The sequence below is a fragment of the Dendrobates tinctorius genome, unplaced genomic scaffold (assembly GCF_039654945.1).
Source record: "Dendrobates tinctorius isolate UK_male_01 unplaced genomic scaffold, ASM3965494v1 ptg000102l, whole genome shotgun sequence".
NCBI lineage: Eukaryota > Metazoa > Chordata > Amphibia > Anura > Dendrobatidae > Dendrobates > Dendrobates tinctorius.
In genome coordinates, this window is record NW_027361770.1 from 8,084,707 (window position 1) to 8,097,779 (window position 13,073).

The following is a 13,073-nucleotide window of genomic DNA, read 5'->3' on the forward strand; positions in this document are numbered from 1 at the left end:
GTTTTATTTTTTACGCTGTTCCTCGTGCGGTATTAGTGATATGGCGACTTAATTTCTTGGGTTGGTACGATTACAGCGATACCAGATTTATATCCTATTTTCGTGTTTAGCTTCTGTCACACACTTAAAGATGCTTTTTTTTGGAAGAATTTTTTGTAAGAAATTTTTACATCGCCATATTTTGAGAGCTATAATTTTTCCATATTCCGGCCAACAGAGTCATGTGATGGCTTGTTTTTTGTGGGACGAGCTGACGTTTGTATTGGTACCATTTTCGGGCACATAACCTTTTTTGATCGCTTTCTATTCTGATTTTTGTGGAGGCAGAATGAACAAAAACTAAAAAATTCAGGAATTGTTTTTTTTTTCCTCCGTTCCGCGTGTGGTAAAATTGGTAAGGCAGCTTTATTCTTCGGGTCACTACGATTACAGCAATACCTCATTTATATCTTTTTTTATGTTTTGGTGTTTTTTACACAATAAAAACTTTAATAGAAAAAAAATATTTTTGCATCACTTTATTCTGCGAGCTATAACTTTTTTATTTTTCCGCTGATGGAGCTGTATGGCAGCTCATTTTTTGTGGGACAAGATTACATTTTCAGCGGTACCGTGTTTATTTATATCCGTCTTTTTATCACGTGTTATTGCACTTTTTCCAAGCAGTATGATGATACCGCTTGGAAAAAATATAATGTGCTACCTTTTTGTTTGTTTTTTTTTACGGCGCTCACTGAAGGCGTTAACTAGGGTGACGCTTTTATAGATGGGATTTTTACGGACGCGGCGATACCAAACGTGTATTTTTTTGTTTTTTTTTTTACATAAAAATGTGTATTTTTAGTGGAATTTTTAGGGGATTTTTTTTATTATTTTTTAATATTTTTTTAAAAAAATGTTTTTTTTTTTACCTTGTCCCTTCAAGGGACTTTCACTTTCATTTTAGATATAATACATTACAATGCTCCAGCATTGTAATGCATTATACCTATGCTGAAAGCTGCTGACACCATGCTGTGAGCATGGTCTCAACAGCTTTCCGTAGCTGAATGGCCCGGAGGTTGTCATGACACCTCCGGGTCATCATGGCACAGGTCGGGTTCCGTGATTACATCGCGGGGACACCGACCTGAGGCAGAAGGAGCCCCCTACCCTCTGCCTCCCCCCTTGAACGCTGCGATCGCGCTCAATCGCGGCACTCAGGGGGTTAACAGCTGGGGGCAACGGGGGCGCCGCTCCCTGCTGTCAGTGCAGAAGCTCAGCCACTGCAGTGCTGAGCTCCTGCACTGAGATCGGGCAGGAGAGCCTGGCTTGTCCCAAAGATGCATGCACCCCAATAAGCTTTTCAAGCCATGTACTGGATGGCCATCAGAAAATCCACTTCACATTATTAATTTTGTACTCCCATTCTGTTTTATTATGCATTGACTGCAAGGTCTGCCCTGCTACCAAGTCGTATGCACCCCAATATGCCTTTGAACCCACATACTGGATGGGCACAGGAAAATCCACTTCACATTATTCATTTTGTACTCCCATACTCTTTTCTTATGCATTGACAGCAAGGCCTGCACTGCTGCCAAGTCATATGCATCCCAATAAGCCTTGGAACCCACATACTGGATGGGCTCAGGAAAATCAAATTCATATTATTCATTTTGTACTCCCATACTCTTTTCTTATGCATTGACAGCAAGGCCTGCCCTGCTACCAAGTCATCTGCACCCCAGTATGCCTTTGAACCCAGGTACTGGATGGGCACAGGAAAATACAATTCACATTATTCATTTTGTACTCCCATTCTGTTTTCTTATGCATTGACAGTAAGGCCTGCCCTGCTGCCAAGTCATCTGCACCCCAATATGCCTTTGAACCCAGGTACTGGATGGGCACAGGAAAATCCACTTCCCAATATTCATTTTGTACTCCCGTTCTGTTTTCTTATGTATTGACTGTAAGGCCTGCCCTGATACCAAGTCAAATGCACCCCAATCACTCCAATCCCCCCTTGAAAGAAACATGTAGGAGGGCTTCTTAACAAAAAATGTCCCATTAAAAAGGAGCGGGTCTCCTAGGCTGACAATGGCCTTTGGCTGCTACAGACTTGGGCTGACAAACATTTTCCCCTGTGGGGTACATCTCAACCTTTTCAATAACAAGTATTGCAGCAAAAAAAACCACCCTTGTGGCTGTAGCAGCATGGAACATGTTAACGCTGATGATCTAGTGGCGGTGGATGATGAGACATGGAGGAAAGCCTGATTAAAAACTATGCCCAATTTAAAGATGTGGGTCTCCTAGACTTGGAATGCCCATACACTTAGTGTATGGGCTGTCAAACATTTTCTCCTGTGGGGTACAGCTCAACCGTTTTCAGAACAAGTATTTTACGCACAGCATACTTTAACCACCCACCCGTGTTAATAATTCGACACTGGCTGTAGTTGCACAGAACATGTAAACCCTTTTGAGCTAGTGGCGGTGGATGTTGAGACTTGGAGGAAGGTCTGATTAAAAACTATGCACAATTTAAAGAAGTGGGTGTCCTAGACTTGGAATGCCCATACACTTAGTGTATGGGCTGTCAAACATTTTCTCCTGTGGGGTACAGCTCAACCATTTTCAGAACAAGTATTTTACGCACAGCATAACCACCCACACATGTTAATAATTCGACACTGGCTGTAGCTGCATGGAACACGTAAACCCATTTGATCTAGTGGCGGTGGATGCTGAGACTTGGAGGAAGGTCAAATTAAACAATAGGCCCAATTTAAAGGAGCGGGTCTCCGAGACTTGGAATGCCCATACACTTAGTGTATGGGCTGGCAAACATTTCCCCTGTGGGGTACACCTCAACCATTTTCAGAACAAGTATTTTACGCACAGCATAACCACCCACACATGTTAATAATTCGACACTGGCTGTAGTTGCATGGAACACGTAAACACTTTTGATCTAGTGGCGGTGGATGTTGAGACTTGGAGGAAGGTCTGATTAAAAAATAGGCCCAATTTAAAGGAGCGGGTCTCCTAGACTTGGAATGCCCACACACTTAGTGTATGGGCTGGCAAACATTTCCCCTGTGGGGTACACCTCAACCATTTTCAGAATAAGTATTTTACACACAGCATAACCACCCACCCATGTTAATAATTCGACACTGGCTGTAGCTGCATGGAACACGTAAACCCATTTGATCTAGTGGCGGTGGATGCTGAGACTTGGAGGAAGGTCAGATTAAACAATAGGCCCAATTTAAAGGAGCGGGTCTCCTAGACTTGGAATGCCCATACACTTAGTGTATGGGCTGGCAAACATTTCCCCTGTGGGGTACACCTCAACCTTTTTCAGAACAAGTATTTTACGCACAGCATAACCACCCACCCTTGTTAATAATTCGACACTGGCTGTAGCTGCACGGAACACGTAAACCCTTTTGATCTAGTGGCGGTGGATGATGAGACTTCGAGGAAGGCCTGATTAAAAAATAGGCCCAATTTCTAGGAGCAGGTCTCCTAGACTTGGAATGCCCATACACTTAGTGTATGGGCTGGCAAACATTTCCCCGGTGGGGTGTACATATTTTTTGTATTTTGATGACGGGCATCATAACACCCTTGCCAAAACATAGAGTGGTCGGAGCAAGACTGAATACATTCACCCTGGTGTTCAAGTAGTAGTGGATGGTGAGGATGAGGAGAAGGAGGACACCAAATAGCCAAAATCAGGAAACGCATACCCATGTTTGGTTGTGAAGAGTAGTATGGGAATACACCTCCCAAAAAAAACTACATTGGAGTTTATGCTTCACTGTCCTCATTAGGTGGTGTCGAGAAGTCAGGTCCAATCTATCCCTTGTTCATTTTTATAAGAATCAGTCTGTCTGCATTTTCCATTGAATGGCAAATGGTCTTATCTGTGATAATGCCACCAGCAGCACTAAAAACCCGCTCTGACAATACTCTAGCGGCAGGGCAGGCCAGGACCTCCAAGGCGTACAGAGCCAGCTAATGCCACATGTCCAGCTTGGATACCCAATAATTAAAAGGCACAGAGGAATCACGGAGGATGTTGGAACGGTCAGCAAGGTATTCCTTCAGCATCAGAACTTTGCCAGTATTCCCCTGCCTCTGCTGTACTGGACTTTTGTCTCTCTCGCCTGTCCTGCTTGGTTGGCCAACTAAATGTTATCTCTGCCACCAGCATTTTGAGATGGGAATTTTTTTAATAATTCTGCAAAAATGGCCCTATGGTACTGCACCATTTTGGTACAGCTGTCTGCCTCTGGAAGAAGAGATGAAAGTTATCCTTGTAGCGTGGGTCTAAAAGTTTCACTAGCCAGTAATGACTGTTACCCAATATTTTGATAATACAGGGGCCACGGGAAAGGCAGCACAACATAATGTCAGCCAGGTGTGTCAGACCGGTAACAGGCAAGCCTTCTGTGTCCTCACCAAGAGGACGACTGACCAAGGTGTCCTACTTCTCCTCTTCCTCTTTTTTGCTGTCCTCAGGCCATACACGCTGAACAGACAGTATGACAGTTATGGTTGTAGTCCCATCTATAGCCGATGAAAGTAGCTCCTGTTCTTCCTCCTCCTTCTCTTCCTCATTGTCAACCAATCCATGTTGGGATGACACGAGGCTGGGCTGCGTGTAATCACCCTGTATGGTTCCTAAATCTATGTTCTTGTGCTCCACCTGCAATGCATCCACTTTCGTTGTGAGCAGAGAGCTTTTCAGAATGCAGATGAGCGGGATGGTGACGCTAATTATGGCGTCATCGCCGCTCACCATCTTGGTGGTCTCCTTAAAGTTTTGCTGGATGCTATATATGTCTCACATCCATGTCCACTCCTGGGGTCTTATGTGTGGAGTCAAATCAGAAAAACATCATCCTTGTTAATGCTGATATTCAACTACTGCCCGCTTCTGCTCACCAATCCTTTCTAACATATGCAGTGTAGAGTTCCAACGTGTGGGCACATCACACACAAGTCGGTGAGCCGGAATCTGCAATCGCTGCTGAAGCACGGCATGGGCGGCTGAAGCTGTAGCTGACTTTCTAAAATGGGAACACAGGCAGCATACTTTAACCAACAGATCTGGCAGCTCCGTATAGCTTTTTAGAAAACGTTGAACAATGAGGTTCAGCACATGGTCCAGGCATGGTACGTGTGTCAGTTTGCCTCGCCTCAGAGCCGCCACCAGGTTCCTGCCATTGTCACACACAACGATGCCTGGTTGGAGATTCAGGGGTGTCAGCCACACATTTGCCTGCTCTTTCAGAGCTGTCAACAACTATTCAGCATTGTGCAGTTTGTCACCTAAGCAAATTAGCTTCAGCACAGACTGTTGCCGCTTTGCTTTGGCAGTGCTGCAGTGCTTCCAGCTTGTGACTGATGTGCTCATTTCAGACATGGAGGCTGAGGAGGAGGAGATGCAGGAGCTGTACACAGTGGGGTCAGCCCTGCTTGACTTAGAGCCTGCAATCCTTGGCGTCAGGAGGACATGTTCCATCCCAAGGTCTGACTGGGCCCAGGCTTCCACTATATTAACCCAGTGTGCCATCAGTGAGATGTACCATCCCTGGCCACAAGCACTTGTCCACGTGTCCGTCGTTAGGTGTACTTTCCCATTAACTGCATTGTTGAGTGCACAGGTAGTGTTGTGGGACACGTGCTTGTGTAATGCCGGGACGGCACAGCGGGAGAAATAGAGGAGGCTCGGGACCGAGTACCTTGGAACAGCCGTCGCTGTCAGGTTGCAGAAAGTTTCTGTCTCCATGAGCCTAAAAAGCAACATTTTGACCGCAAGCAGACAAGAAATATGAGAATTGATTACTGTGGCCTGTGGGGTGTTGGCTGCGAATTTGCGCTTATGTTCCGATGACTGGGGTATGGACAACTGAAGGCTGCACTGGGACAAGGACGTGGACGTGCTTGATGATGGTGCCGCTTGACTGTGGCCAACTGCAGGTGCAAGGCAGAAGGCTTCTTCGCATGCACCATGGACAAGGGATTGACTTGCAGGCACAACACTGGATGAAGCTGTGGTGTCACCCGCAGATACTGTTCCTGAAGCATGGGGTTGGGCCCACAAAGTCGGGTGCTTTGCTGCCATGTGCCTGATCATGCTGGTGGTGGTAAGACGGGTAGTTTTGCTACCCCTGCTGATGATGACATGACAGGTGTTGCAAATGGCCTGTTTAGGTTATCAGCAGAGTCTTTAAAAAAGAACCAGACTCAGGAAGACCTAACAGTTGGACTGGCAACTTCCGCCAGGTTGGTATCACGGGAAACAGTTGCACGCCTTCTGTCTGCAGATACCACACTGCTTCTTCCTGCATGAAGTGGTGCGATGCCTACCTCCCCGTGTGCTGCTGTCATCGCTCTGCATGTCCTCCTACCAGGTTGGGTCTGTTACTAGATCATCCACCATCTCATCTTCCACTTACCCACCCTGGTCCTCCTCCTGACTTTCTGGTAATTATGTCTCATCATCGTCCACCTCTTGTGACCGTGGCTGCTCAATGATTTGTGCATCGCTACATGGAATATCATCTTGCCCCACTTCAAGTGGACCAGGCGAGAGGCACGAATCTCCAAATGGAAAACTGAACAGCTCTTCGGAGTGTCCGAGTGTGGGATCAGTTGTCTCAAGGCACTCAGCATGGTGGGAGGAAGACAACAGAAAAGAAAAATGGACCATAATGTCCACTAAAATATTTTTTTTTATTATACCTCAGGTTAAAAACATAATAGAACATACAAATCTAGTTTTGTCAATATACAGCAAAGTAGGATGCAACAACCAGGAAGGATATATAAAAAATATTCTATAATATCGCTATAACAAATGCTGCAATGTAGAATTACCATGCATACATCCAAATTTAAAGTGACAAGTGCAAGTGCTATGTTGAAAAATATATTGCCAAAATTTTTCAAAAAAATATTAAACAACATATTTCTATCACAGCATAAACTAAATAAAATATAATAAAATCCGAAAGTTATTGTAATGCAAGCAACATTTAGGCTACACACCGAAACGCGCATTGGGGAGGATGCCATCCAGGAGTAGACCTGCCACTCTAGTGAGTTCCTTGATATATATATTTTTTTTATTCTGCTTTTACTTGAATATACCACTAGTGCACGTACATACATGCACCTCCTGGTACATTATCTAATAAATGTTGCTTGTATTACTTTCACTTTCGGATTTTTTTTTTTTATTTAGTTTACGCTGTGATAGCATTAAGTTGTTTAACTTTTTTTGAAAAATAGTGCACATGTAACTTTGTTGTGATAGTACTAGGTTTATGTGAAGAAGCACTTGCACAGGTCACTTTGTTTGGTATCACTACCTTACTACATTCAGGGAATTTTGGCAATATATTTTTTAGCATAGCACTTGCACTTGTCACTTTAAATTTGGATGTATGGTAATTCTACATTGCAGCATTTGTTATAACGATATTATAGAATATTTTGTATATATCCTTCCTGGTTGTTATGGGTCGCACTCACACACCCAGGGCAGCGGGGTACTCGGTACCGGGCCGGTGTCAAGGCGGGAATGTGTCACAGCAGCGGTGACCCGGTCCGTGGCCCTGGGCGCTCAATATCAATGGCGGTGATATTAATGGTGTTAAAGTTTATATGAATAGTTCGGGACGCCACCCATGGTGTTTGGCAAGTAAGATGGTAAGCTAATACTGAATGCAGATCTGCTGGGACTGATAGTGTGGTGCAGCAGAAATGGTATAGCTCCCCACAGGTGGAGCTGTAGTCCCAGGGCAGTGTAGGTGCAATGGATGAGGAGAGGCGCAGAATGGTATGGAGGTTGGTACCCAGGTGTAGTGGTGTGGGAATAACTGGAGGACACCAGAGTATGCGGTTCCAAAGCTTTACTCACTGTTTGCAGTTCACACAACTGCCTGCCTCCGTACTGTGTTCTCCAGGTCAGGGCTCCAGCCAACCTCCAGGCAGGATAGGATTCTCCCTTCCACACTCCGCCAACATGTACCTTACTGAATGACTCCTCCAATGCACCTTTAGGGGCGAAGCACTCCAGTACTTAGTTACCCTGGAATGCCTCTCTCTAGGTGTTCCTAGTCTTTACTTGTATGACAGACAGCTGTAGCCTGCTTCGGGGACTCCTCACTGCGTCCCGGCTCTCTATTCAGTTGCTGTTGTGTCCCAAGTCTATGATGGGAGCAAGGCATTAGCGGCTCACTACTCCTCTGGTGTCTGTTGCCGGACATAAAGATCCAATCAACCTCGGGGACCGGGCCCCGGCCTTTGCGCTCTCTGGACTGGAAGGGTTTTCTCTCTTTCTCAACCTGCTTCCCACCATCCTTCTATTCTCCTTCGTTCCGATCTGTTCTCTCTCTCTTATGGAAGGTTAGGTTATCAATCTTATCAGTCTCTTTCTCTGGTCTTTCTCGTGCCAGCAGCCCAGATCACTGGGACCTGCTGCAGCACGTCCCACAGACACCCATCTTCTCTCTTCTCTCTCCTCTAACCAACTGCCTTTAACTCTTCCCACTCTTTTGTATCATCTCTCTCCACCCGCCTCCCAGCACATCTCGTGTTACGAAGCAGGGTTCCACGAGGGGTGCTCTGCTAACCCCCAGCATGAAGCTGTTAGGTGGCCCCACTGAACTATCCTGTGTGTGGAATGCAGGTGTTGGAATGCGGAAAGGAGTTCCCAGCCTACCTGGATGGTGGGGCACTACACCTTAGGAAAAGGTGCAGTACCTCTGTGGCGACTGAAGCCTCAGGGGCGCCACAGTTACATCCTACTTTGCTGTATATTGACTAAACTAGATTTATATGTTCTGTTATGTTTTTAACCTGAGGTATAATAATAAAAATTATTTGAGTGGACATTATTTTTCTTTTCTATTGTCTTGTTGGTAGGTGTCTCGACTGTCCACATAGTAATATTATTGTCCTGTGCGGTGTGGTGAAGGGTTTTTGATATTAACGAACATAATATAAGCATTTTTCATATAGTATTTACACCCACACGCCACACCTGAAATTTCTTTTTCCTTTACTCTCTTTTTCTAACGGTGGGAGGAAAGAGGATCAGGGTAAGGAATATGCGGTCCAGATTCATGGCTACTTTGACTTGACCGTGTTGAAGACACGATGCTGGTGGTGGTGGATAAGTAACTGGAATTATTATCCGCTGTCCAACCAACAACCTTTTCACACTGCTCTGGCTTCAATAGTGCTGACTTGCCGCGGTCCCATAGGACTTTGGACACTAAGATCCAGAGAGAAGATGTGGGTGTTTTTGGTGGGCCAATTTCAGCTTGCCCACGCCTCGGCCTGCACCATCACGTCCACTTCCCCATCCCTTGCCATGCACCTTGCCCATTATAAATGGACTAGAATATTATACACGTTCACCTCAAAAGGGTGATTTAGGAGGCAACTTGTATGTGCTACGTGTGCTGGAAAACCACACTTTTACCTATCTGGACTTTATGTAAAAATGTGTTTTGCCTTTTCAGATTTAATAAGTACGTTAACAGACTGAAAAAACATACAATGTGTAGGCCTAAAATGGCCAAATTTTTGGCAATGATAAATGAGACCTGTTAGGGAGATAGCATTATGACAAATGTGTGGCCTGTTTTTTTTATTTTTGGGCTAACTAGTGCTGTATATAAGTACAGTGACAACCAGGACAAAAAAGGAAAACTGGCCTAAACTGGCCAAACTTTGAGCATGCACACATATCAGCTGGCATGCAGATACCACTATGACAAATGTGCGGCCTGTATTTTTTTATTTTTTGTTAAATACTGCTGTATATAAGTACAGTGACTCGTAGGACAAAAAAAGAAAACCGGCCTAAACTGGCCACACTTTGAGCACGCACAGATATCAGCTGGCATGGAGATACCACACGAAAAAATGTGTGGCCAAAAAATCTACTCAACCGTACCATATAAAAATTAAAAATTAAATATTTCTCTGCTTACTCAAAAGGGATGTTTGGGACCCCTTTCAAATTGCTGGATTTTCACGTTGTGCTAGGAAAAGGATCTGGCTGTATTGTGCACTGTCAAAAAGCAAATGGAGGGAGAAAAAGGGCTCTGGATTGCTTTGCAATAAAAAAAGCTCTATTAGCCGTGGCCAAAAAAATTTTCAAAGCCAATTACACCTGGGGCTAGGTATATACGGCCAATATAGCCTACAGGTAGCAGCAGCAGCAGCACCACAACACAGGAAGGGAATGGACCCTCCTGATGTATGCAATGATCTATATACACACATATAGTGCCTCCAGACCTTGCACGGATGTGTATATAGCGACGTACACTACCCTGCCTAACACTGGAACCTATATACTCCAGAATTAGTCCTTAGAAGGACTGTTGGTTTATCTGGATTTGAGTAGTTTACGATGGTAGACCCCACACTGACTAATAAATCCCCAATTCTAACCCGATCTTGGCAGCAGCTCTCCCTACACTATCTTATTCCGGAGCTGAATGCGCCGAGCAGGGTGGCGTCCAGTCTCTTATACCCCTGATGATGATGTGCGGCCAACAAATCACTGCATGACCACAACAAAGATGACTGCGGTGTTTCATTGCCTGGCAGACAATCCCTGCATCGTGATTGGGTCTGTAAAGTCTGCCATAAAAGCTGGGTGGAGACCCGAGTTCCTACCAAGTAATCCCGGAAATGCTTGGTGCTCGGCGAGTACACCAAGTACAGTCATACTTGGGCGAGTAATGAGTAGTGGCGAGCACGTTCGCTCATCACTAATAATGATATGCTCGTGCTCCAGGGCGGCCTGTGGGGGAGTGTCTTCATGTGGTGCTCTGAATATGTACTCATTTCTGACAGGTTACTGATCCCTCAGTAACCTGCCCCTTATTTTACATAATGATTATTATTTATATTGAAAAAAAAATTATCTGTGGCAGGTAGGCTTCGGTGTCTGCGCTGCAGCATGATCGCATGTGTAATGTGCAGTTAATTCTTTTATTTCATGCTATAAATAAATTCATTAAAAAAGTGTCTCCAAAAGACACTGACCGTGCCTGCTCAGTGGCAGCTATTAGTGATCTGATAGCTGCTACTGCACAGGCGCCAGCAGGGCCATCTTGCTAGAGAAAAAAAATTGCCTCCTTCAAGATAGAGCCGCCGGTGCCTGCACAGGAGCATCTATTGGATCGCCGATAGCTGCTACTGCGCAGGCATGGCCAGCACAGTTTTGAGACACTTTTTTTTAATAAAGTTATTTATAGCATGAAATAAAACAATTAACTGCACATTACATTTGCGATCATGCTGCAGCGCAGGCGCCGTCGTCAGCTCCTGCTGCAGGTAATTTTTTTTCTCAATATATTTAACGAGATTATGGCCCGATGCTATCGCATCGGGAGGATGAGATAGCATCACACCTCTTGCCATGTTAACCCTCAACACACACTCCTCTCACCTTTCACCATATCCACTCACGTCCACTCACTCCTTCACTCCACATATGACCCCTTCTCTCACTCCGTCTCTCATACTCACGCCGTCATCGCCGCTGCTCCACCATCCCCGACATCTTCTTCTGCCGGCGCCATCCTGGATCCAGACGTCCTTCCACGCCGGCGACATGTTCTTGCGGTGACGCCATCTTGAGTATCGTGAAATCCCATGATACTCAAGATGGTGTCGCCGGAAGAACATGTCGCCGGCGTGGACGACGTCGGGATCCAAAATGGCGTCGGCGAAATCTCGCGAGTTTTCGCCGACGCCACTTTGGATCCCGACGTCGTCCTCGCCGGCGACATGTTCTTGCGGCGACGCCATCTTGAGTATCGCGGGATTTCGCCGATCCAAAATGGCGTCGCCGCAAGAACATGTCGCCGGCGTGGATGCCGTCGGGATCCAAAATGGCGTTGGCGAAATCTCACGAGATTTCGCCAACGCCATTTTGGATCCCGACGGCATCCACGCTGGCGACATGCTCTTGCGGCGACTCCATCTTGAGTATCGCGGGATTTCACGATACTCAAGATGGCGTCGCCGCAAGAACATGTCGCCGGCGTGGAGGACATCTGGATCCAGGATGGTGCCGGCGGAAGAAGATGTCGGGGATCGTGGATCAGCGGTGATGACGGCGTGAGTATGAGAGACGGAGTGAGAGAAGGGGTCGTATGTGGAGTGAAAGAGTGAATGGACGTGAGTGGAGATGGTGAAAGGTGAGAGGAGTGTGTGTTGAGGAGTGTGTGTGTTGAGGAGGAGTGGTGTGGTGAGGGTTAACATGGAAAGAGGTGTGCGGTGACGTCACCAGTTACAACTGGACGGAAGTTGTTACAACCGGAAGCTGCTTAGGGAATTTATTATTATAGACTAGATTATGGCCTGATGCTATCGCATCGGGAGGATGCAATAGCATCACACCTCTTGCCATGTTAACCCTCAACACACACACTCCTCAACACACACTCCTCTCACCTTTCACCATCTCCACTCACTCCTTCACTCCACATATGTAAAATAATGCTTATCCTGTAAAATACTCAGGACTAGTTACCAGATAAAAATGTAGTGGTTTATTTGGATTCTTCCATCAAAGAAAAGATTATTACAGAAAAATATAAAAATAGGTGAAAGAGAGATTGTCCATTAGTTCATTGCAAAAGCTTGTCACCTTCTTTCTCTGAGATCCCACATGGCAAATGGCCTCTGTCTCTCTTAGGCTTCTTCGTAGTAAAGTTACATACCAGTTGTTCAGTTATGTCCGAGCAGAGATGTCTGTGTCTCATGATGATGAGGGAAGGAACGAGCGACCTCTACAGTTAGCCATGAATTATATATGTCTCTTGAAGCATGTGATCTCGGTATATATGGAGTTTGACATTTACTTAAATATGTAGTGGAGCTGACATTTACCACTTGCTAAAGTAGCACATGCAGTGTCAGTGGAAGGCAATGTCCCGTACAGAACTGAGTGTGATAAGAAATTAACGGATTATTAATATTTAACAATTCCCCCTTTTGAGGGAGACAGACATTAATTGGAACCCTCAAAATAT

At 45.4% G+C, this 13,073-nt stretch overlaps 1 protein-coding gene across 1 annotated transcript in view; it reads left to right on the forward strand.

Annotated features, from left to right (window-relative positions):
* The window catches only part of LOC141099719 (uncharacterized), a 772,310-nt gene that overhangs the window by 213,471 nt on the left and 545,766 nt on the right, over window positions 1-13,073 (forward strand). The gene's annotated exons all lie outside the window — the stretch shown is intronic.